We start from the raw sequence: 20,926 nt of genomic DNA on the forward strand, positions 1-20,926 counted from the left end.
CCCATCTACGACGAAGAGTCAAAGATCAATTAATTGCCAAAATCATGCTGTCCCATCATACCATCTCCTCCATAAATTTATCGAGCTTAATCTTGAAGCTAGATAGGTTTTTTGCCCTCACTGCTTCCCTTGGAAGGCTGTTGCAGAACTTCACTCCTCTGATAATGGTTCGAAACCTTTGTCTAATTTCAAGTCTAAACTTCCTGCTGGCCAGTTTATATCCATTTGTTCTTGTGTCCACATTGGTACTGAGCTTAAATAATTCCTCTCCCTCCATGGTATTTATCCCTCTGATATATTTATAGAGAGCAGTCATATCTCCCCTCAGCCTTCTTTTGGTTAGGCTAAACAAGCCTAGCTCCTTGAGTCTCCTTTCATAAGACAGGTTTTCCATTCCTCGGATCATCCTAGTAGCCCTTCTCTGTACCTGTTCCAGTTTGAATTCATCCTTCTTAAACATGGGAGACCAGAACTGCACCCCCTTATCATAATGGTACTAACACCCCCTTATCTCTACTGGAAATACCTTGCCCGATGCATCCCAAGACCGCATTAGCTTTTTTTACGGCCATATCACATTGGTGGCTCAGTCATCCTGCGGTCAACCAGTACTCCAAGGTCCTTCTCCTCCTCTCTTACTTCCAATTGATGTGTCCCCAGCTTATAACTAAAATTCTTCTTATTAATCCCTAAATGCATGACCTTACGCTTCTCACTATTAAATTTCATCCTATTGCTATTACTCCAGGTTACAAGGTATTCCAGATCTTCCTGTATGATATCCTGGTCCTTCTCTGAATTGGCAATACATCCCAGCTGTGTGTCATCCACAAACTGTATGAGTACACTCCCACTTTTTGTGCCAAGGTCAGTAATAAAAAGATTAAAAAGGATTGGTCCCAAAACCGATCCCTGAGGAACTCCACTGGTAACCTCCCTCCAGCCTGACAGTTTGCCTTTCACTATGACCCACTGTAGTCTCCCCTTTAACCGCTTCCTTATCCACCTTCCAATTTTCATATTGATCCCCATCTTTTCCAATTTAACTAATAATTCCCCATGTGCCAGCATATCAAATGTCTTATTGAAATCTAGGTAAATTAGAACCACTGCATTTCCTTTGTCTAAAAAATCTGTTTCTGTCTCAAAGAGGGCGATCAGGTTGGTTTGGCACGATCTACCTTTTGTAAAACCATGTTGCATTTTGTCCCATTTACCATTGTCCTCAATGTCCTTAACTACTTTCTCCTTCAAAATTTTTCCAAGACCTTGCATACTACAGATATCAAACTAACAGGCCTGTAGTTACCCGGATCACTTTTCTTCCTTTCTAAAAAATAGGAACTGTGTTAGCAATTCTCTAGTCATATGGTACAACCCCTGAGTTTACCGATTCATTAAAAATTCTTGCAAATGGGCTTGCAATTTCTTGTGCCAATTCTTTTAATATTCTTGGAGGAAGATTAGTTGGGCCCCCGATTTAGTCCCATTAAGCTGTTTGAGTTTTTGGCTTCTACCTCGGATACGGTAATATCTATCTCCATAGCCTCATTCCCATTTCTCATGCTACCGTTATCCCTAAGCTCCTCATTAGCCTCATTAAAGACTGAGGCAAAGTATTTGTTTAGCTATTGGGCCATGCCTAGATTATCCTTGACCTGCACTCCATCCTCAGTGTTTAGCGGTCCCACTTCTTCTTTCTTTGTTTTCTTCTTATTTATATGGCTATAGAACCTTTTACTATTGGTTTTAATTCCCTTTGCAAGGTCCAACTCTCCTTGACGTTTAGCCTTTCTCACTTTATCCTTACGTCTTCTGACCTCAATAAGGTAGCTTTCCTTGCTGATCCCTCCCATCTTCCACTCCCTGTATGCTTTCTGCTTTTTCTTCATCACCTCTCTGAGATGTTTGCTCATCCAGCTTGGTCTGCAACTCCTGCCTATGAATTTTTTCCCCTTTCTTGGGATGCAGGCTTCTGATAGTTTCTGCAGCTTTGATTTAAAGTAATCCCAGGCCTCCTCCGCCTTTCGATCCATAAATTCTTCAGTCCAATCCACTTCCCTAACTAATTTCCTTAATTTTTGAAAGTCAGCCCTTTTGAAATCAAAACCCCTAGTCACAGATCTATTTTTGTTTATCCTTCCATTCCGTTTGAACTGAATTAGCTCATGATCGCTCGAACCAAGGTTGTCCCCGACAACCATTTCTTCTGTGAGGTCCTCACTACTCACCAAAACCAAATCTAAAATGGCATCCCCTCTAGTCGGTTCAGCTACTACTTGATGAAGGAATCCATCAGCTATCACCTCTAGGAAAATCTGAGCCCTATTATTATTATTAGCACTCGTCCTCCAGTCTATATCTGGGAAGTTAAGATTTCCCATTATCACACAGTTTCCATTCGTATTTACTTCATTAGAAACATTAAAGAGGTCTCTCTCCATATCCAAATTAGATCCCGGCGGTCTATAGCACACCCCAAGCACTATCCCAGGGGAGGCTTTAGTACTTTTCTTCCCCAAAGTGATTTTTGCCCAGACTCTGTCTTATCCATTCCATCGCTTCTTATTTCTTTACAATCGACCTCATCATTGATAGACAATGCTACTCCACCACCTTTGCCTTTATTTCGGTCTTTCCTAAACAGCACATACCCTTCAATACCCGTAGTCCAGTCATGACGACTATTCCACCGTGTTTCTGTTATCCCTACAATATCTGGTTTCACTTCCTGCACCAGTAGCTCTAGTTCCTCCATTTTGTTACCTAGGCTCCTCGCATTGGTGTACAAACATCTTCATTTTTGCTGTTTGCCCTCAATCACATTCTTTACCCAATTAGGCATTGACATTCTACCGCCAGTATGACCTATTAGACTGGTATCCACACTGCCCTTCCTCCTTATGTCCATTCTCCTACTCACAGCTGTATCCTTCATTACTTTGTTTTCTTCCCTCTCAATATTAAAATCCGGTGTGGACATTACCTGGACATCTTCCAACCATCTCCCCCAAATTCCTCGTTTAAAGCTCTCTTAATCAGTTGTGCCAGTCTCCATCCGAGAAGTCTATTTTCTTCCCTACTCAGATGAAGTCCATCCAGAGAGAACAGTCCTCTCTCCATGAATGCCTCCCAGTGGCCATACATCCCAAAACCCTCCTTACAGCACCACTGCCTGAGCCATCTGTTGATAGTCATAATCTTGTCATGCCTTTGTTGCCCACCTCTAGGAACAGGCAGAAACCCACTGAAGATCACCTGAGCCTCAGTTTCCTAAAGCTTCTTCCCAAGCCTGGCATAGTCTTCCTTGATACGTTCCAATGAGAATCTATCGGTATCATCTGTTCCCACGTGAAGGAAGATCAGTGGATTCACAAACACACACAAACCTCCTGGTGTTGGGAGGGGAAGAGGAGAAAGGACAAAAGATGCAAGAGAAGAAGAGAAAGGAGGGAGGAATGGAGGAAAAGGTGAAATAAAAAGGACTAACCCTCATGTCCCCAGTGATTCTAAGGGACAGAATTTAGGTGCGGAATAAAATTCTGCTTCCTTAAGCTTGTGTTTGCCACACCTAGAATTCAACTGTCACCAGATGGATCCGACTGAAGAGGTTTCAGACCTGAGGAGGCTCTTACCTTCTCAACAGGGACGTCTGTTTTCTATCAATAAATCTATGAAAGGAAAGGAGAAAACTCTAGAGAGGTTCCCCCTGATGCTCACGTACGTGACCCCTGATCCCCTCTCAGTCCTCACGGAGAGACCTCGAGAAGGAGACTCGCTGAAGTGAAGCCACAGGGGTCGCCGAGGTTTCCCTGGCCCCTCCCCGTCCTGCCTGGCTGATGTCAGCATCTGTCTGTGAGGTCACCACCTCCCCACCACCTTTGACCAATCGGCTGAGCTCCTGCAAAAGGCCTGTGTGATGTCACTGCCACCCCCCTCCCTTGCCGTGCTCATGTCCTGCCCCTGGCCAGACACTCTGGAGGTTGGAGCTACTCCCTGGGGATTGCCCCACTCAATGAGGGTTCGTTCTAGGAACAGGGCAGGATTGACTTTCTGTGGGCCTGGCACCAAACATATTTGTGGGTCCCCTGGGGAATGAAGAGGCCGGGCCAAGAGCACAGCGGGCAGGGTAGATTTGATTTAAATCACTCGTCAGGAAGTCTCCATTTAATCATGGTTTTCTACATAAAAGTGCATTCTTGTTGCTTGTTATAACCTTAATACACATTCTTCACAACTCAGAGTTCGATGTAGGTTTCACTTTTAGAAGGGAAACACTATACATTTTTAAACCATGATTTATTTGGAAAACTTTTCAGATGAGTTTTACAGCTATGTCACAAAATGAATGAGTGTTTGGTTATTTCATTTACCAGAGGTAACTGAAGCAGAGATTTATGAAGTTATTGGGAGGTGAACTCTCTCCAATTCAACAGGTTAATCATTAATATTTGGAGGATTTTCTTGCCAGGCTGTATTAGGACGAGAACATCCCCAGACAGATATTTAAATTGCTTTATTTAACTAAAACAACCACGTGAAGTATTCTGGATATTTTTCTTCAACAGCAAACATAATAGTTTAACAAAAAGCATATGTCCCTCACTTCTCACGTTTATCTCCAGACTTCTTTTCCTTGTCCAGATCTATTCTGCCCCCAACAATCTTCTATTCATTGAACTTTTTGAAATTTTTCACTTTTAAAGAGAGGTAAGGGGTTGACCCTGTGTCCACATATTTGCAGAGGGACAATAGAGTTGAGGTCTGTTATTTCTCACCTCTCTATATTATTTATTTATTTAAAACATTTTTGCTGTTAACAAGCACGTTACCCCTGGAGACACAGATCCACAGTCTGAGAACTGCAAAATTAAGCATCTCTGATGTACCTTAATTAAAACAATCTTTAGATATTTTTTCCTCAAAAATCCTATTTAAATTAAAAAAATCAGATTTGATTTTTTTAAAAAAGTCATTGATTTTCATCCACCCTCAAAGTTGGGCATGGGGGGCGGGGGGAAGGATTGGTCCCCAGCTGGAGTGAGGCAGGGGACAGGGGCAAGATGAGCACAGTGGGACATGGGGGGAGGACTAGTCCCTGTTGACTGGAGCAAGGCAGGGGCTGAGGGCAAAAGCACAGTGGGACAGGAGCTAGGGTTGGTCCCTGGAGCAAGAGAGGGGCCAGGGGTAAACTGCATGCACAGCAGGTCTGGGGAGGGGGTAAACAGGATCCCCCCCCCACTCCTGCCCACATAGAGTGGGTACCTACCTTCTCCCTGGTTCTAGCCCATTCTCTTCATCTCAGTCTGCACTGAGCTGAGGGTGTGGGTGCACTGAGCACAGTGCTGGGTGTGAAGGAGAAGGCTGGGGGTTGGGGTGCAGGGTCTGAACAGGAGGTAGAATGAGGGAGGGGGTTCAGGGTTGGGGCAGGAGGTTGGGGGTGTGGAGCGCTTACCTGGGGCAGCTCCCATTCGGTGCCAGGGGTGCAGGTTGGTATGTGGGGGGGAGGGTGCAAGAGCTCCAGTTTGGTGCTCAGGGTGGGGGTGGGGATGTGTGGGGGGTGCAGGAGTCAGAACTGGGGACTGGGTGTGTGTGAGGGGGGTGCAGGAGTCAGGGCTGGGTGTGTGAGGGGGGTGCAGGAGTCAGGGCTGGGGTGTGTAGGAGTCAGGGCAGAGGGCTGCGTGTGTGGGAGAGGGCTGCAGGGGTCAGGGCTGGGGAGGTGCGCTGGAGTCATGGGGGTGCTCCCAGCCCCCTGCCCTGAGCGGTTCACAGGAGGGGGCTGGAGGGGGTATACCCCGATTCCACCCGCTTCCTCAAGGCCCTGTCCCTGCCTCTTCTCCATGTCCCCCTCTCTCTGCCCGGCACACCGTGAACCGGGGGCAGGGGGTGGAGGTGGGGCGAGTCCGCAGCGAGCTGCAGGGCGAGGCGGGAGCTTGGCTGCCAGCAGACTCGGAGCAGCAGGACCGAGCCCAGGGCGGAGCCCTACCAAGCTTCTCCCCCACAGGAGATAGCGGGGGCGGAGAAGACTGGCTGGGCCAGGGCCCCCCTACCCCAGACTCCCTCGCCCCCCCATCTCCAGCAGTCCGGCCGCCCCCTCCCCCTTTTTTTTTGCGCTTGGGGCGACCCTGATTCGGGTGTGCCTGGGCCCACCCCGTGCGCACGCCTCTGAAGCGAGCATTATTGTGTGATCCTTGAGAACCCCGGAGCTGTGCTGTCCCTGAGCAGTGTGAGCGGGAATTGTGTTTTTTCACACTGCTTGTGAACACACGGGGGTCCAGCTAACCGGCTTTCAGCTCCCCCACTATAAAAAGTGATCCAGTCCTTCCTGTACCACAAACCCAGGGCCTTGAAGGGACAGGTCAGCGCGGAGAATTTAGGGCTTGCCAACAGGGGGACACTCAGCAAAATGAATTTTGATTAGTAGAAGGTGTGACTTGAAAGTGGATTAGTTAAATGGCATCGAACCCCTCACTAACCCCATCAAAGAACTGACCTTACATAGCGCATCAGAGCTCAAAGCTATTTCTTTATGTTTTTTGGGAGAAAGCTACATATTCCACAGTCCACACCCCTCTTCAAATGAGAGTTTTGGGGAGGTTACAGAGAGGTTCCCTGTACCTCTCTGGTGACTTGGCTTCTGGATTCTCCTGGTCTTTACCTTCTCCTGCTCCTGCAGTGTTGATTTTCTCTCCTTCACCATCCTGCAGCCTCCTCCTTCTCTTCCTGTTGAAATAGCAGCAGCAGTTGCTCTGGTATTTTAGACCTTGTCTACTTCCTGGAACAGTGGGGGCCTATCCCCATTGGCCTATATACAGCCCCATTGTGTAACCCAGATGTGGCTGTATCTTAATACCAAGACACCAGGGGTCACGGCGCCAGTGGAGATGGTACACACAGGCGACTGCCCTACGTGGCCACCACACGTCAGACTGTGCCCTGTGTTAGCTGGCTACCACACTTCACTGCCCCAAGACGTGAGGTACACGCAGGCTACACGTGAGGTACACAAAACCTGTTCTCAAACTGGGCCCCAGGGGTCACTGCAGCACTGGCCGGGGGGGCACATGCAGGGCACTGCCTCACGTGGCCACCAGGAGTCACTGCTGCAATGGTGGTGGGGGAATGATAAACAGGCCACGGCCTGAAGTGGCCAGTACCACAACGGTGTGTGTCTGTCTGTTGTGGGAGGGAGATACCAAGAGGGCATAGAATCATAGAATATCAGGGTTGGAAGGGACCTCAGGAGGTCATCCAGTCCAACCCCCTGCTCAAAGCAGGACCAATCCCCAATTAAATCATCCCAGCCAGGGCTTTGTCAAGCCTGACCTTAAAAACTTCTAAGGAAGGAGATTCCACCACCTCCCTAGGTAACGCATTCCAGTGTTTCACCACCCTCCTAGTGAAAAAGTTTTTCCTAATATCCAACCTAAACCTCCCCCACTGCAACTTGAGACCATTACTCCTTGTCCTGTCATCTTCCACCACTGAGAATAGTCTAGAACCATCCTCTTTGGAACCACCTCTCAGGTAGTTGAAAGCAGCTATCAAATCCCCCCTCATTCTTCTCTTCCGCAGACTAAACAATCCCAGTTCCCTCAGCCTCTCCTCATAAGTCATGTGTTCCAGACCCCTAATCATTTTTGTTGCCCTTCGCTGGACTCTGTCCAATTTATCCACATCCTTCTTGTAGTATGGGGCCCAAAACTGGACACAATACTCCAGATGAGGCCTCACCAACGTTGAATAGAGGGGAACGATCACGTCCCTCGATCTGCTCGCTATGCCCCTACTTATACATCCCAAAATGCCATTGGCCTTCTTGGCAACAAGGGCACACTGCTGACTCATATCCAGCTTCTCGTCCACTGTCACCCCTAGGTCCTTTTCTGCAGAACTGCTGCCTAGCCATTCGGTCCCTAGTCTGTAGCTGTGCATTGGGTTCTTCCGTCCTAAGTGCAGGACCCTGCATTTATCCTTATTGAACCTCATCAGGTTTCTTTTGGCTCAATCCTCCAATTTGTCCAGGTCCCTCTGTATCCTATCTCTGCCCTCCAACGTATCTACCACTCCTCCCAGTTTAGTATCATCCGCAAATTTGCTAAGAGTGCAATCCACACCATCCTCTAGATCATTTATGAAGATATTGAACAAAACTGGCCCCAGAACCGACCCCTGGGGCACTCCACTTGACACCGGCTGCCAACTAGACATGGAGCCATGGATCACTACCCGTTGAGCCCGACAATCTAGCCAACTTTCTACCCACCTTATAGTACATTCATCCAGCCCATACTTCTTTAACTTGCTGACAAGAATACTGTGGGAGACAGTGTCAAAAGCTTTGCTAAAGTCAAGAAACAATACATCCACTGCTTTCCCTTCATCCACAGAATCAGTAATCTCATCATAGAAGGCGATTAGATTAGTCAGGCACTGCCACACCAGGCCACCACGGGGAGGTCACTGCTCCAATTAGTAGTGCCTCAACTGGCCAACAGGGGGCAGTACCTCAGATGTGGGAGTGCGGGGAGAGAAGAGGAAATCAAAGGCCACTGCCTCACTTAGCCACCCGCAGTCACCACCCAAATAGGGGATGTCATAAAAATAAAGGGAAGGGTAAACCCCTTTAAAATCCCTCCTGGCCAGAGGAAAAATCCTCTCACCTGTAAAGGGTTAAGAAGCTAAAGGTAACCTCGCTGGCACCTGACCAAAATGACCAATGAGGAGACAAGAGACTTTCAAAAGCTGGGAGGAGGGAGAGAAACAAAGGGTCTGTGTCTGTCTGTGTGATGCTTTTGCCGGGGATAGACCAGGAATGGAGTCTTAGAACTTTTAGTCAGTAATCTAGCTAGGTATGTGTTAGATTCTGATTTCTTTAAATGGCTGAGAAAAGAACTGTGCTGAATAGAATGACTATTCCTGTCCGTGTGTCTGTTTTGTAACTTAAGGTTTTGCCTAGAGGGATTCTCTCTGTTTTGAATCTAATCACCCTGTAAGGTATCTACCATCCTGATTTTACAGAGGTGATTCCTTTACTTCTATTAAAAGTCTTCTTGTAAGAAAACTGAATGCTTTTTCATTGTTCTAAGATCCAAGTGTTTGGGTCTGTGGTCACCTATGCAAATTGGTGAGGATTTTTACCCAACTTTCCCGAGGAAGTGGGGTGGAAGGGTTGGGAGGATTTTGGGGGGAAAGATGTGTCCAAACTACGTTTCCCAGTAAACCCAGTTAAAGTCTGGTGGTGGCAGTGGAAATTCCAAGGGCAAAGGGTAAAATTAATTTGTACCCTGGGGAAGTTTTAACCTATGCTAGTAAAAGTAAGCTTAGGAGGTTTTCATGCCGGTCCCCACATCTGTACCCTAGACTTCAGAGTGGGGAAGGAACCTTGACAGGGGAGACAAACACACACACAGAGGGCACTGCCCCAATTGGGGGATATATAGAGGGTGTTGCCCCACGTGGATGCCAGGGATTAGTGCCTGCCATAGCTGGCCACAGAGGGGGTGGGGGGCTACACACAGGAAACTGCCCCACTTGGCCACCAGTGCACATCCCTAGTCGGAGAGTGATGTGCACCAGGAACAGAGCTCACTGCCACAAGGGGGTTGGAAGATACCCAGGGTAGTACCTAACACGGCCACCCAGGCACCCTGCCACCTTGGGGGAGGTGAAGAACACACTTAGAGCACTGACTCATCTGGCTACCAGTGGTGCCTGGCTAGCAGGGGTCACTATCACAGTGCTGGGGGGGAGATACACATAGGGCACTATCCCACCTGGCCAGCAGCGGTCAGTGCCCCAACAAGAGCAATATTCACCATGCACTGCCTCACCTGGGCACCAGCGGGCCCTGCACCTTGACACCGACCCACACATATCCCTGGTGAGCAGGTGTGTGCCTGTGTGTTACTCTGCACTTTAAGGAATGAGGCAAAGGCTAATTTTACTTAAATTTCTGATGAAGAAAGCTCTGAGTTACAACCCTCACCTTGCTGAGCACCTGCCCATAGCCCAGGGTCCCCGATGACAGCAGAGACCCCAGAACACAGAGACCCAAAGGGGAAGCAGCTTTTAGGGGAAGCAATGACAGACTCTGGGGAGGGGTTCTGGGGAAGCAGAGAAACACCAACTAACTGCAGAGGGGAAAATCATAATCTATCAGGGAGAAAGAACTGACTCCGCAAGGACATCACACCAACTCCAGCCAGGCTGGGAGACCAGCAATTCGGGGCTGGAGCAGCTCCAGCTAGAGGCTGGGCGGAGGCAGGGGACCTCAGTCTCTCTGCTGAGCAGGCTGCTTTGGGTGCAAGGAGGGACAAGGAGCCCCTCCAGGCAGGGTCTTGCTGCCCAAGGAGGGGGAGATCTGGGGCAGTCTTTGGAGGAGCTGGTTCAGCAGCTGTGAGCCCGCTGGCTTGTCCAGGCCTGAGCTCTCCAGGAGCACCCTGTGCACAGGTGTACGCACGGGATGGAGGCACCAGTGTAGCGCTACAGGGCCTGACTCTGCTGAGTGCTGCCTGCAAGAGACGGGGCAGAGTCCAGGGCAGATGGGGGCAGGAGATGACAGGGCCAGCACCCATGAGCTGAACCCATCACACCTCTGGCCCGTGACGTCACCACCCGTCCCTGCAGCTCTCCACCTGTCCCGCTGACCATCCAACCCTAAAGCCCCCCATCCGCCCCCACTGTATGCAACATACAGCCCTTCACCCATCTGCCTCACACACTCATCTACCTCCTCATGCATCCTGCCGGCCCTCTGGGTGTCCGTGCAGTGCCCAGCACAAGGTGTGGACAGGGCCCGATTAACCTTCTGTGAGCCCAGCACCAAACATATATGTGGGTCCCTATGGAGGAATGGGGTATGGCACAAGGGGGGGGTTGATCACCAGAGCCAGGGGACGGCCAGGGGTAAGGCACAGGGAGGTGGGGGGAGGGAGACACAGCTCCGGTCTGCACAGCCCCACACAGGGGCACTCTTTGCAAACCCGCATCCACCAGACACATACTTGCCCACCCAGCCCTGCGCTGCCAGTGTGCTCTGCCATACCACCCCCCTGCCCATTGCTCCCCACCCTCTTATGCCCAGCAACTCCCATGCCCAGTGCCCCCTCACCCAGAGATCTGGCTCACAGATCCCTGTGCCCAAAACTCCCCACTGCCCAGTGCCCCTCTCACAGCCCCCCCACAACTGCCCAGCACCCCATATTCCTGAGGAAATTCAGCACCAAACAATTAAAAATTCTGTGCACTATTTGAAAATTCTGCAAATGTTATTTGTCAATAAATGAATGTGGAAGCTCCCGCCTGGCAGTGGGGAGCAGAGGCCACTGGCTGCGTGGAGGTGGGAGATCACCCTGCAGCCTTCCCCCTCCCCTCCCGGGATAGGGACTCGGCCATGAGGCTGCACCCGACCCTGACACAGCGGAAGGGATAAACCTGCCCCAGAAACACTCTTGGCCACTGCCCCTGCGCCAGGTGTGGGCAGACAGGCTCAGCCTGGCAGGATCGAAGTGTGGAGGGGCTCAGTGTGAGGGGATCCCGGTGGGGTAAGAGGGTTCTGTGTCGAGCAGTCGGGCTGAGGTGGCTCACTGCGGGATCTGGATGCACAGGGGCTTGTTGGGGGGCTCCAGGTGCAGGCGCAGTGGGTCTCTGCAGAGGGCTCCAAGTGAAGGTGGTTGGGGCTCAGCAGGAGGTGTGTAGGTGTGGGGAGCTCAGCACAGGACGGGTCCGGGTGCAGGGGAGGTAGGGCTCATTGGAGTGCGGGTCCAAGTGCAGCAGGCTGGGGCTCTGTGGGGTGGGTGTCCGGGGGGTTTATCAGGGTGGTCCAGGTGCAGGGGAGGTGGGGGCTTGTCAGGGTGAGGGTTTGATGGGCCTGCTTAATGGGGAGCCTCAGCTGCTGCCAAGGGGATGCTGCATGCCGGGCCCTCGCTTCCCCCTGCCCCCGCTTCCTCTATCCCCTTCTCTTCCCCCCGACCCGTGCTCCTTCCCTATTGCCCCAGCCCTCCTCATCCCACCCCCTTCCTTCCCTATGGCTTATTTCCCCCCGCTCCCCCCACCCCGCCCTGCCCCAGCACACACACTCACTGCTGTACAGAGAACAGGATAGCTCCTCCCAGCACGCAGACGGGGAGCCCGACAGGCACTAGGACCCAAAAGGCAGCGTCCACCTGCAAAGTCAGCAGAACTGAGAGCTGGGGGGGTGTCAAGGTTCCTCCCCCACTCTGAACTCTACAGTACAGATGTGGGGACCTGCATGAAAACCTCCTAAGCTTACTTTCACCAGCTTAGGTTAAAACTTCCCCAAGGTACAAATTAATTTTATCCTTTGACCCTGGATCTCCACTGCCACCACCAAACTCTAACTGGGTTTACTGGGAAACGTAGTTTGGACACGGCTTTCCCCCCAAAATCCTCCCAACCCTTGCACCCCACTTCCTGGGGAAGCTTTGGTAAAAATCCTCACCAATTTGCACAGGTGACCACAGACCCAAACCCTTGGATCTGAGAACAATGAAAAAGCAGTCAGTTTTCTTACAAGAAGACTTTTAATAGAAATAAAGGAATCACCTCTGTAAAATCAGGATGGTAGATACCTTACAGGGTAATTAGATTCAAAACAGAGAGAATCCCTCTAGGCAAAACCTTAAGTTACAAAAAAGACACACAGACAGGAATAGTCATTCTATTCAGCACAGTTCTTTTCTCAGCCATTTAAAGAAATCAGAATCTAACACATACCTAGCTAGATTACTTACTAAAAGTTCTAAGACTCCATTCCTGTTCTATCCCCGGCAAAAACATCACACAGACAGACACAGACCCTTTGTTTCTCTCTCTCCTCCCAGCTTTTGAAAGTCTCTTGTCTCCTCATTGGTCATTTTGGTCAGGTGCCAGCGAGGTTACCTCTAGCTTCTTAACCCTTTACAGGTGAGAGATTTTTCCTCTGGCCAGGAGGGATTTTAAAGGGGTTTACCCTTCCCTTTATTTTTATGACAGGGTGGCACTCTTTCCAACAGAGCTCCTACAGCCAATCAATCAGCACAACACTAACACCTTCCAGGCCAGATTTTAGCAGAGTGCCTCTAAGCCTCACTGCAAGGAGCTTCCCCCCACCAGCCCTGAACAGAATATCGCTGCCAGCCTCCAGCTCAGGGTTGAGCCTTCACTTCCTCCCATGCAGCTCTCTGAGAAAAAGCTCCTTCGGTTCCCCGAAGGGGAAAATCCACAAACAAACCTTCCCTTTGCTCTCACACCTCTAGGGGCCCAGGACGGCCAGGTATCCATCCCAGCCCATGCAGGGGTAGGAGTTCCTGCTGATCCCTGTTGACAAACACTGACCTTGCGCTGCCCTGGGGGGGCTGGGGGAGCTGCCCCATTTTCCACACGTACCTCCTGTTTCTGGGAAGGAAGAACTACGGCCCTAGTGATAAGTCCCTGCTGCACCGTGCTCTGCACAACGCCAGAGCCTCACCGGGCCGGAGCCTCCTTTGTCAGCCACCTGCGAGAGGAGCAGGCTCGTTTCCACAAGACTTGGGGAGTTCGGAGAGACGGGGCAGAGGACGAAGTCTAGAGACACCAGTGGGAGCCCCATCCCCTGAGCTAAGAGAGCTAGTGCCCGATAAAAGAGCCTTCGCCGTAGAGCTTCCACCACCCGCGGCGGAGAGGAGCCAGCAGTGGCGGGGGGGGAGGGGAGGAGCCCCGCGCCTGGCCAGCTGAGAGGAGCGAGCAGTGGACGGGGGGAGGGGAGACGAGCCAGTGGGCAGGGGGACCTGAGGGCACATGGCAAGTGGAAGGGGCTGGGCCACGGCCCCTTCGAAGCATGGGCAGTGCCAGGTTAACAAGACCACCAGTGGCTCCATGGAGCCAGGCACATGCTCAGAAGGGGCCCTGGCTTGCTCCGCATGCACTGCACCCCGAGACCCCACTGGTCCCCACCCCCGCCCACCATTTACTCCTCTCAGCCTGCTCCGTGGACGGCCAAGGGCTCCTCTCCACCCCGTGGCCCCCCTGCCAGCTTCTTTCTGTCCCCTGGCAGGACCCCAGTGCACCTCCAGCGGCAGGCCTGTCGGGCCCCACCTGTCTCCCCAGAGCTGAGCTGCCTGGGACTGATGCAGAAGCCTGGCCAGTCTCGGCTGGTTGGGGGAGGGCAGTGCGGGGGGAGGGGCTTGGCTGGGCCCCTCCAGGCAATGGGTCCTGATAGAGCCCGGCAGGGGCAGGCCCTGGACTGGCTGATTGCACCACTTCCGAGGGGCCAGAGCGATTCCCCACCCCAGGTCCAGCTCTGGCGGTTCAGCCCGGCTGACACACTCACCTCCCAGCAGGGCCAGTGAGTGGGTCCAGGAAGCAGGGCTTGGGGGAGTGGGTCACTAGAGGGCCTGGAGCCGGGGGATGCTGGGCTGTGAGGGGGCAGGGAACGTGTGTGTTGGGGCACTAGGGAGTGGGGGTTCTGTTGGGGGTGCTGGACAGTTGTGGTGTTGTGCTGGGCGCTGTGCATATTTTGCAGGGTCTGGAGAGGGGGCGCGCTGGGCACAGCGGGTCTGGGGGGGCTTTGGCCATAGGGAATTGGGGGGGGGATTTTCAAGTGTTGGGCAGGGGGGCTGTGTGGCACAGCATGGGCCCACCCCCGAGGGGAAGGGGTACGCTGGCAGCACAGGGCTGGGTGGGCCATTGTGCATCTGGCAACTGCTGGTTCGTAAATAGTGCCCTCGTGCTGGGTGGAGCGGGGCTGCCCCTGCCATGCCATATTGCCCCTGACTGACCCCTCGCTCTGAGGACAGACCCCCCCCGCGCCACGCTCCATTGCCCCATGGGGCGCCCACAAATATGTTGGCACCGGGCCCACCAAAGGTTAATCAGAAACCCAGCACTGGGCGTGGACCCTGAGCGAGGCTTTTGGGTGATGTAGTAATGGAGCTAGAGGGTAATTAGGGGGGTTCTTGGCATCTCTAATCCCAGCCCCTCTTCTCCTGTGCCCAAAGTCGCCCAAAGAGAGCGAGCCACCCCTCTCCGTCTCAGACCCCACAGCCCAAAAGGCATGACTGGCCACTCACGCTGCGACCCAGTTACACCAATGAAGTCTCCCCAGACTCTCTAAGAAGATAGTGAGTGGGAGGAGCAACCCCCGTAGCCTGGCAGGCAGTACGCGTCCTTCCCAGTAGGGCAGAGACCATGGCCACAGGCAGACAGACCCAGCCGAGCCCAGAGGAGACTGGGAGGGGAGAGCAGAGGAAGAGGATGTAGGCAACTGAACATGATAGGTGTTCATGAAAGGAGAGAGAGAGTTTGAGTGTGAGTTGGCCAACACAGTAGAGAAGACAGAGAGAGAGAGAGAGAGAGAGAAACCTAGGAGGAAGGAAAGAAACTCAGAACAGGGAGTCACCCTCAGGGATCCAACCTTCTCCTGGGGAGCACACCCCACTCCTGGCCAGAGAGATGATCAGCCCCCGCAAATGGCAACATCATCTCCCTTGAAGCCACAGCTAGGCAGGAAACCCACACCTAGCTAACGGGAAGTCCCTGCTTGGAGCCAGGGGGGCTGTGACCAGAGCCCTCCCCAAACCAGACACTTACCTCACTGACAGCGACAGCTGCTTCGCTCCCAGCTGGACAGGTCTTGCCTGGCATCAACAGGATTCACTCTCTCACTGCTCTCGCTCACTTTCCATCTCACCTCAGGGCTGGACTCCGTCCTCATGACTTCTTTCCCCTTGGTATTAAACACAACACAAGAGGGAAAGAAAAAGCAAAGGTGGTGAGGCTCCTCTTCTCGCTCCTCCCATACCCCAGGGCTCTGGCTTCAACCCTCCTCCCATTATGCCATCACAGATACAATTAGAAATCCCCCCTCTGCACCTGCACCCAAAGGAGTCACTCTGCACAGGAGACGATTGTCTCTTCCCCTGCCCTTAATACCACGCGCAGCTCACGGCCTCTGAAGAAAACTAACCTGGGAAGAGCTGAGGAAGAGAGTGCCATCACCGCTGACTCACACTCAGTGCTGGGAAAGGCAGAAAGCTCAGGACTGTTCATCTCTGCTTACCGGGATGTCCAGCCTGCTCAGCTCCACTTCTTCCAGCTTCTCCTCCGCCTGGGGCTCCTGGGCGACTCATCTGCAAGCGCAGGAAATAACGGATGAGCCAGGCAGCCCGACCCACAGCTCTACTGGTGCGCGAGAGCTCGGCCTCCCTCCGTCTCCCACATGCTCTAGAGCAGCTCCACGCGATGAAAAGAGACAGAGCGAACGGGCTGCGTGGCCAGTCACCCCACCTCCCCCACTGTCGCCTCCAGGACCCGCTATGATTCTCTTCCCTCCTGCTAGATGGTGCAGGCTCTCGAGACCAAGCCTGTGGGGCTCAATGCGCACTTCTCCTGCCCATGGCCTGCAGTAGGAGGCACGACAAAGAGAGAGAGAAGGTGCGTTGTTCAACACGGAAGACAAGACAGAGAGAGAGGGGGAATAGGAGAAATTAAAGTCACTCAGCACCTGGAGTCACCCTCCTGGATCCAACCTCCTGCTGGGCTTCGACACACCCCTCCCACCAAGAGAGAGGAGCAGTCCCCAAACCAAGCACTCCTCTCACAGACAGAGACAGCTGCTCCACTCCCAGCTCAACAGGTCTTGCCTGGCATTAACAGTGCTTGCGCTCTCGCTCGCTTTCCATCTCTCCACCAGGACAGACTCTGTCCCCGCCCCCCTCACCCTCCAACATACACACACACACTTACACACTTCTTTTCCCTTGGTGCCAAACACAACACAAGAAGGAAAAACAAAAGTTATCGTCACACTCTGCCATGATGGCGAGGCTCTGCTTCTTGCATCTCCCACACCCCAGGGCTCTACCCTGAACCCCCTTCCCATGATGTTCTGGGAGCTACAATTAGAAGCACCCCAGTGCACATGCACCCAAAATCGTCACTCTGCACAGGAGACTCTTGTCCCTTCCACTGGTCTGAACCCCGCAGAGCCCTGGGCCCAGCTAGGATGCACCTTATTATTCTTGAGTACTGGGGCGCTCGTCCTCTCCTTCCTATCCCTCTTGGACTCCATCTGTGAGAGAGCACAGGGAAGTGTTACAGACACAGACACCCTCCCCCAGCTCTCTTTGCGCCCTGGGCTCACACCTGGTTGTCTCCCCAACCCTTGGCATTGTCCAGCATGTCTCCCTCCATAGAAGTCACCTGGCCTCATCTTAGACGCCATCTTCATATCGCTCTTCTCCTTCCCAGAGCTCCTGCTCTGCTCCTCAGACCCGTCTGTCCTCAGCTCTGCAGGCAGAGGGGAAGGGGCACCGTGGGATCACACACGCCCCATTGCAGACACCCCGTCGCATCCACAGGGCTCCCAAACGGTGTCACCTTCGGCCAAAAACCACACCCCACCCTGAGGGAGCAAAGAGTCTTTGTGAGCCCAGCACACACCAGACAGGAAAAGATTCACACCCACACCCAGCCCAGCCACATTGGGAGCTTGCCCCCCCTTCCCGGCCACGGGGCCACGGGGCTCATGGATGGAGAAGTTTGGGGGGCTGTGGGGGCCCCTGAAGGACTAGCTCAGCGTGTGAATGAGTGACCAGGATATCTGTGGGGGGCAGACTGTGGGGTTGAGGTGTCCAGGGGGACCCAAGGGAAGGGAATGGGGGATTCGAGGAAGAGGAGGGAAGGGCTCCAAGATGCACTGTGGGAATAGGGGATTCAGAGACCCCAGAGGGGCGGGTGGGGGCGTTTGAGGGCCCCACGGTGGCTGGAAAGGGGAACCCGGCAGGTTGGGGGGTAGCCGAGACGGGCGATGAGGAACCTGGCACGCTGGGGGTGGACGGGGGGAGGGGGCCGGGAAAGGGGGGCCAGCAGTGGGGAAAGGGGGGGGAGTCCGTGGGGCGGGGTGCTGAGGACGGGGGAGGAGCGGGGGGCGGCAGCACATTTCGGGGGACGCTGGGGGCCGAGGGATGAGGAAAAGGGTTGGGGTGACCTGGGGGGAGTTTGGGGAGCGGGGTCTGAGGGATCCCCGGATGGAGGGCGGGGCTGGGGGGCCCGCGGGGGGCTGGAGGGGTGTCGGGGCAATGGCTGGGGGGGGGCTGTGGGAGGCGTTGGGGGGGCTGAGGGAGCGCGCGGGGAGAGCGGTCGGGGGCGCAGACTCGGGCCGGGGGCGGGGCCGGGCTGCTTGTGGCGCGGGCGACACGTGGCTGAGGACGGGGGAGGGACCCGCTCCGCCCACGTCACCCTCCGCCCGCCCCTTGGGGGCCTCTGACCTTCTCCTCATGGCGTCCTGAGAGCCGCCCTCACTTCCTGTGGCCGCGACTTCCGCTCTGAGCAGGGAGGTCTGACGCCGGAAGCCCGGGCAGACCGTGGCCGGCCCCGCCCCCCTTCCTGCCCCGGCCGCAGCCGGTGTCTGACCCCCGGGGGGGGGGCTGGGGGCGCTCCGAGGCCCCGCCCCCGGTGGCTCCCCCTCCCCCTCCCCGTCCCTGGGGCAGGGGGTTGGGGGGCGAGGGGAGCCGGCTCCGGGGGGGGGTTGTGGGGCGCCGGCTCTGGGTGCTCTGGGGCGGGAGCACCGGGGGGAGAAGAGGGGTGCTCAGCACCCACCAGGGTGACCAGCCATCGGGGGACCAAGGGAGCCCAGCTCGCCCAGGGCGGGTGGGGGCAGGGCAGTTTCGGGGGGGGGGAGCCCCGACCCCAGCAGGAGATGCGGCGCTGAAGCCCCGACGCCCCCCTGTGCAGAGCTGGCCTGAGCCCCCTCTCCCGTTCCCCCCCGTGCGTTCACCCTGTGTGGGGCTGGCCTGAGCCCCCTCTCCCGTTCCCCCCCGTGCGTTCCCCCTGTGCGGGGCTGGCCTGAGCCCCCTCTCCCGTTCCCCCCCGTGCGTTCCCCCTCTGCAGAGCTGGCCTGAGCCCCCTCTCCCGTTCCCCCCTGTGCGTTCCCCCTGTGTGGGGCTGGCTCTCACTCTCAGGCCCTGGAGAAATTCAGCCCCAATCTACCCACCTTGGTGTCTCCGTTTCCCCCTCCTCACACAGCCGTGACTGGACTGTGCCGAGGAGGCAGGGTCAGTATTCGCCCCAGGCGGGATCTAGGGTACACGGAGGTGAAGTGACTTTCCCAAGGCTAAGCAGTGAGTCTGTGGCAGAGCAGAGAACCAAACCCAGCCCCCAGGGCTGTGACTGAACCACTGGGAGACCTTCCTACCCGGAGCCTCCTCTGCACTTTGAGTGTGTGGGTGGGCCAGGCCCTAGACCGAGCCACCAGGCGGGGGCATGGGGAAAGGCACATGGGTGGGAAGCAAGAAGGCGAAACATCAGGAAGGGGAGCAAAGACTTGGAGAAGAAAGAAGAGAGGGGCAGGGGGAGGGGAAAGACTCCCCATGGCTTGTCCCTCGCAGCTGCCACCTTCCCACAGCCATCACTGGCCCACAGCTGCCAAAGAGGCCCCAGGCAGGTGTGAAGTGGAGCGAACCTCAGGTCTTTCCACTGGGCTGTTAGTGAAGACACCTGGAGCTGAGTGTAATCATTTTAAAACCCTGTAACTCCTGATCATGTCCTTACCTAGTTCGTTACTATTTTAATGATGGCATTAAGAACCCAATAACAATAATCAGTAGGTTTCAGAGTAACAGCCGTGTTAGTCTGTATTCGCAAAAAGAAAAAAGAAAAGGAGTACTTGTGGCACCTTAGAGACTAACCAGTTTATTTGAGCATGAGCTTTCGTGAGCTACAGCTCACTTCATCGGATGCATAGCATATTGTGGAAACTGCAGAAGACATTATATACACACAGAGACCATGAAACAAAACTTCCTCCCACCCCACTGTCCTGCTCGTAACAGCTTATCTAAAGTGGCACCCTGATAGCAGGATTGTCCGGCTATGTAGACTCACTCCTCAGGCCCTACGCTACCAGCGCTCCCAGCTACCTTCGAGACACCACTGACTTCCTGAGGAAACTACAATCCATTGGTGATCTTCCTGATAACACCATCCTGGCCACTATGGATGTAGAAGCCCTCTACACCAACATTCCACACAAAGATGGACTACAAGCCGTCAGGAACACTATCCCCGATAATGTCACGGCTAACCTGGTGGCTGAACTTTGTGACTTTGTCCTTACCCATAACTATTTTACATTTGGGGACAATGTATACCTTCAGATCAGCGGCACTGCTATGGGTACCCGCATGGCCCCACAGTATGCCAACATTTTTATGGCTGATTTAGAACAACGCTTCCTCAGCTCTCGTCCCCTAACGCCCCTACTTTACTTGCGCTATATTGATGACATCTTCATCATCTGGACCCATGGAAAAGAAGCCCTTGAGGAATTCCACCATGATTTCAACAATTTCCATCCCACCATCAACCTCAGCCTGGTCCAGTCCACACAAGAGATCCACTTCCTGGACACTACAGTGCTAATAAACGATGGTCACATCAACACCACCCTATACCAGAAACCTACTGACCGCTATTCCTACCTACATGCCTCCAGCTTTAACTCTGACCACACCACACGATCCATCGTCTACAGCCAAGCTCTGCGATACAACCGCATTTGCTCCAACCCCTCAGACAGAGACAAACACCTACAAGATCTCTATCAAGCATTCTTACAACTACAATACCCACCTGCGGAAGTGAAGAAACAGATTGATAGAGCCAGAAGAGTTCCCAGAAGTCACCTACTACAGGACAGGCCTAACAAAGAAAATAACAGAACGCCACGAGCCGTCACCTTCAGCCCCCAACTAAAACCCCTCCAACGCATTATTAAGGATCTACAACCTATCCTGAAGGATGACCCAACACTCTCACAAATCTTGGGAGAAAGGCCAGTCCTTGCCTACAGACAGCCCCCCAACCTGAAGCGAATACTCACCAACAACCACATACCACACAACAGAACCACTAACCCAGGAACCTATCCTTGCAACAAAGCCCGTTG

The 20,926-nt window shown here is 53.7% G+C and overlaps 1 protein-coding gene and 1 long non-coding RNA gene across 34 annotated transcripts in view; one reads left to right on the top strand and one right to left on the bottom strand.

Annotated features, from left to right (window-relative positions):
* LOC141986089 (uncharacterized) overlaps positions 1-20,926 on the top strand; it is a 222,138-nt gene that overhangs the window by 33,959 nt on the left and 167,253 nt on the right. For 10 of the 27 annotated variants that reach the window (XR_012639151.1, XR_012639153.1, XR_012639166.1 and 7 more), the window contains exon 1: positions 18,512-18,626. The exons of 16 other annotated variants lie outside the window; for them this stretch is intronic. The gene's annotated coding sequence lies outside the window, so the exon portion shown is untranslated. Of the gene's footprint in view, positions 1-18,511; positions 18,627-18,922; positions 19,035-20,926 lie in introns of those variants that run through there. One more of the 27 variants, XR_012639158.1, reaches the window with a different exon arrangement.
* LOC141986096 (uncharacterized) lies at positions 6,093-19,040 on the bottom strand. Of its 7 annotated transcripts, none has more exons than XR_012639170.1 (6): positions 17,182-17,607; positions 16,991-17,050; positions 16,267-16,379; positions 15,947-16,109; positions 15,571-15,706; positions 6,093-6,723 (listed from the first exon to the last, which is right to left on the bottom strand). It is a non-coding gene; the product is annotated as an uncharacterized LOC141986096 (long non-coding RNA). The 7 variants fall into 7 exon arrangements; XR_012639173.1 differs by lacking the exon at positions 16,267-16,379 and adding an exon at positions 18,283-18,321 and having other exon boundaries at positions 6,332-6,723; positions 17,182-17,383; XR_012639174.1 differs by lacking the exon at positions 16,267-16,379 and adding an exon at positions 17,969-17,988 and having other exon boundaries at positions 6,332-6,723; positions 17,182-17,383.

Source organism: Natator depressus, chromosome 4 (genome assembly GCF_965152275.1).
Source record: "Natator depressus isolate rNatDep1 chromosome 4, rNatDep2.hap1, whole genome shotgun sequence".
Classification (NCBI taxonomy): Eukaryota; Metazoa; Chordata; order Testudines; family Cheloniidae; genus Natator; species Natator depressus.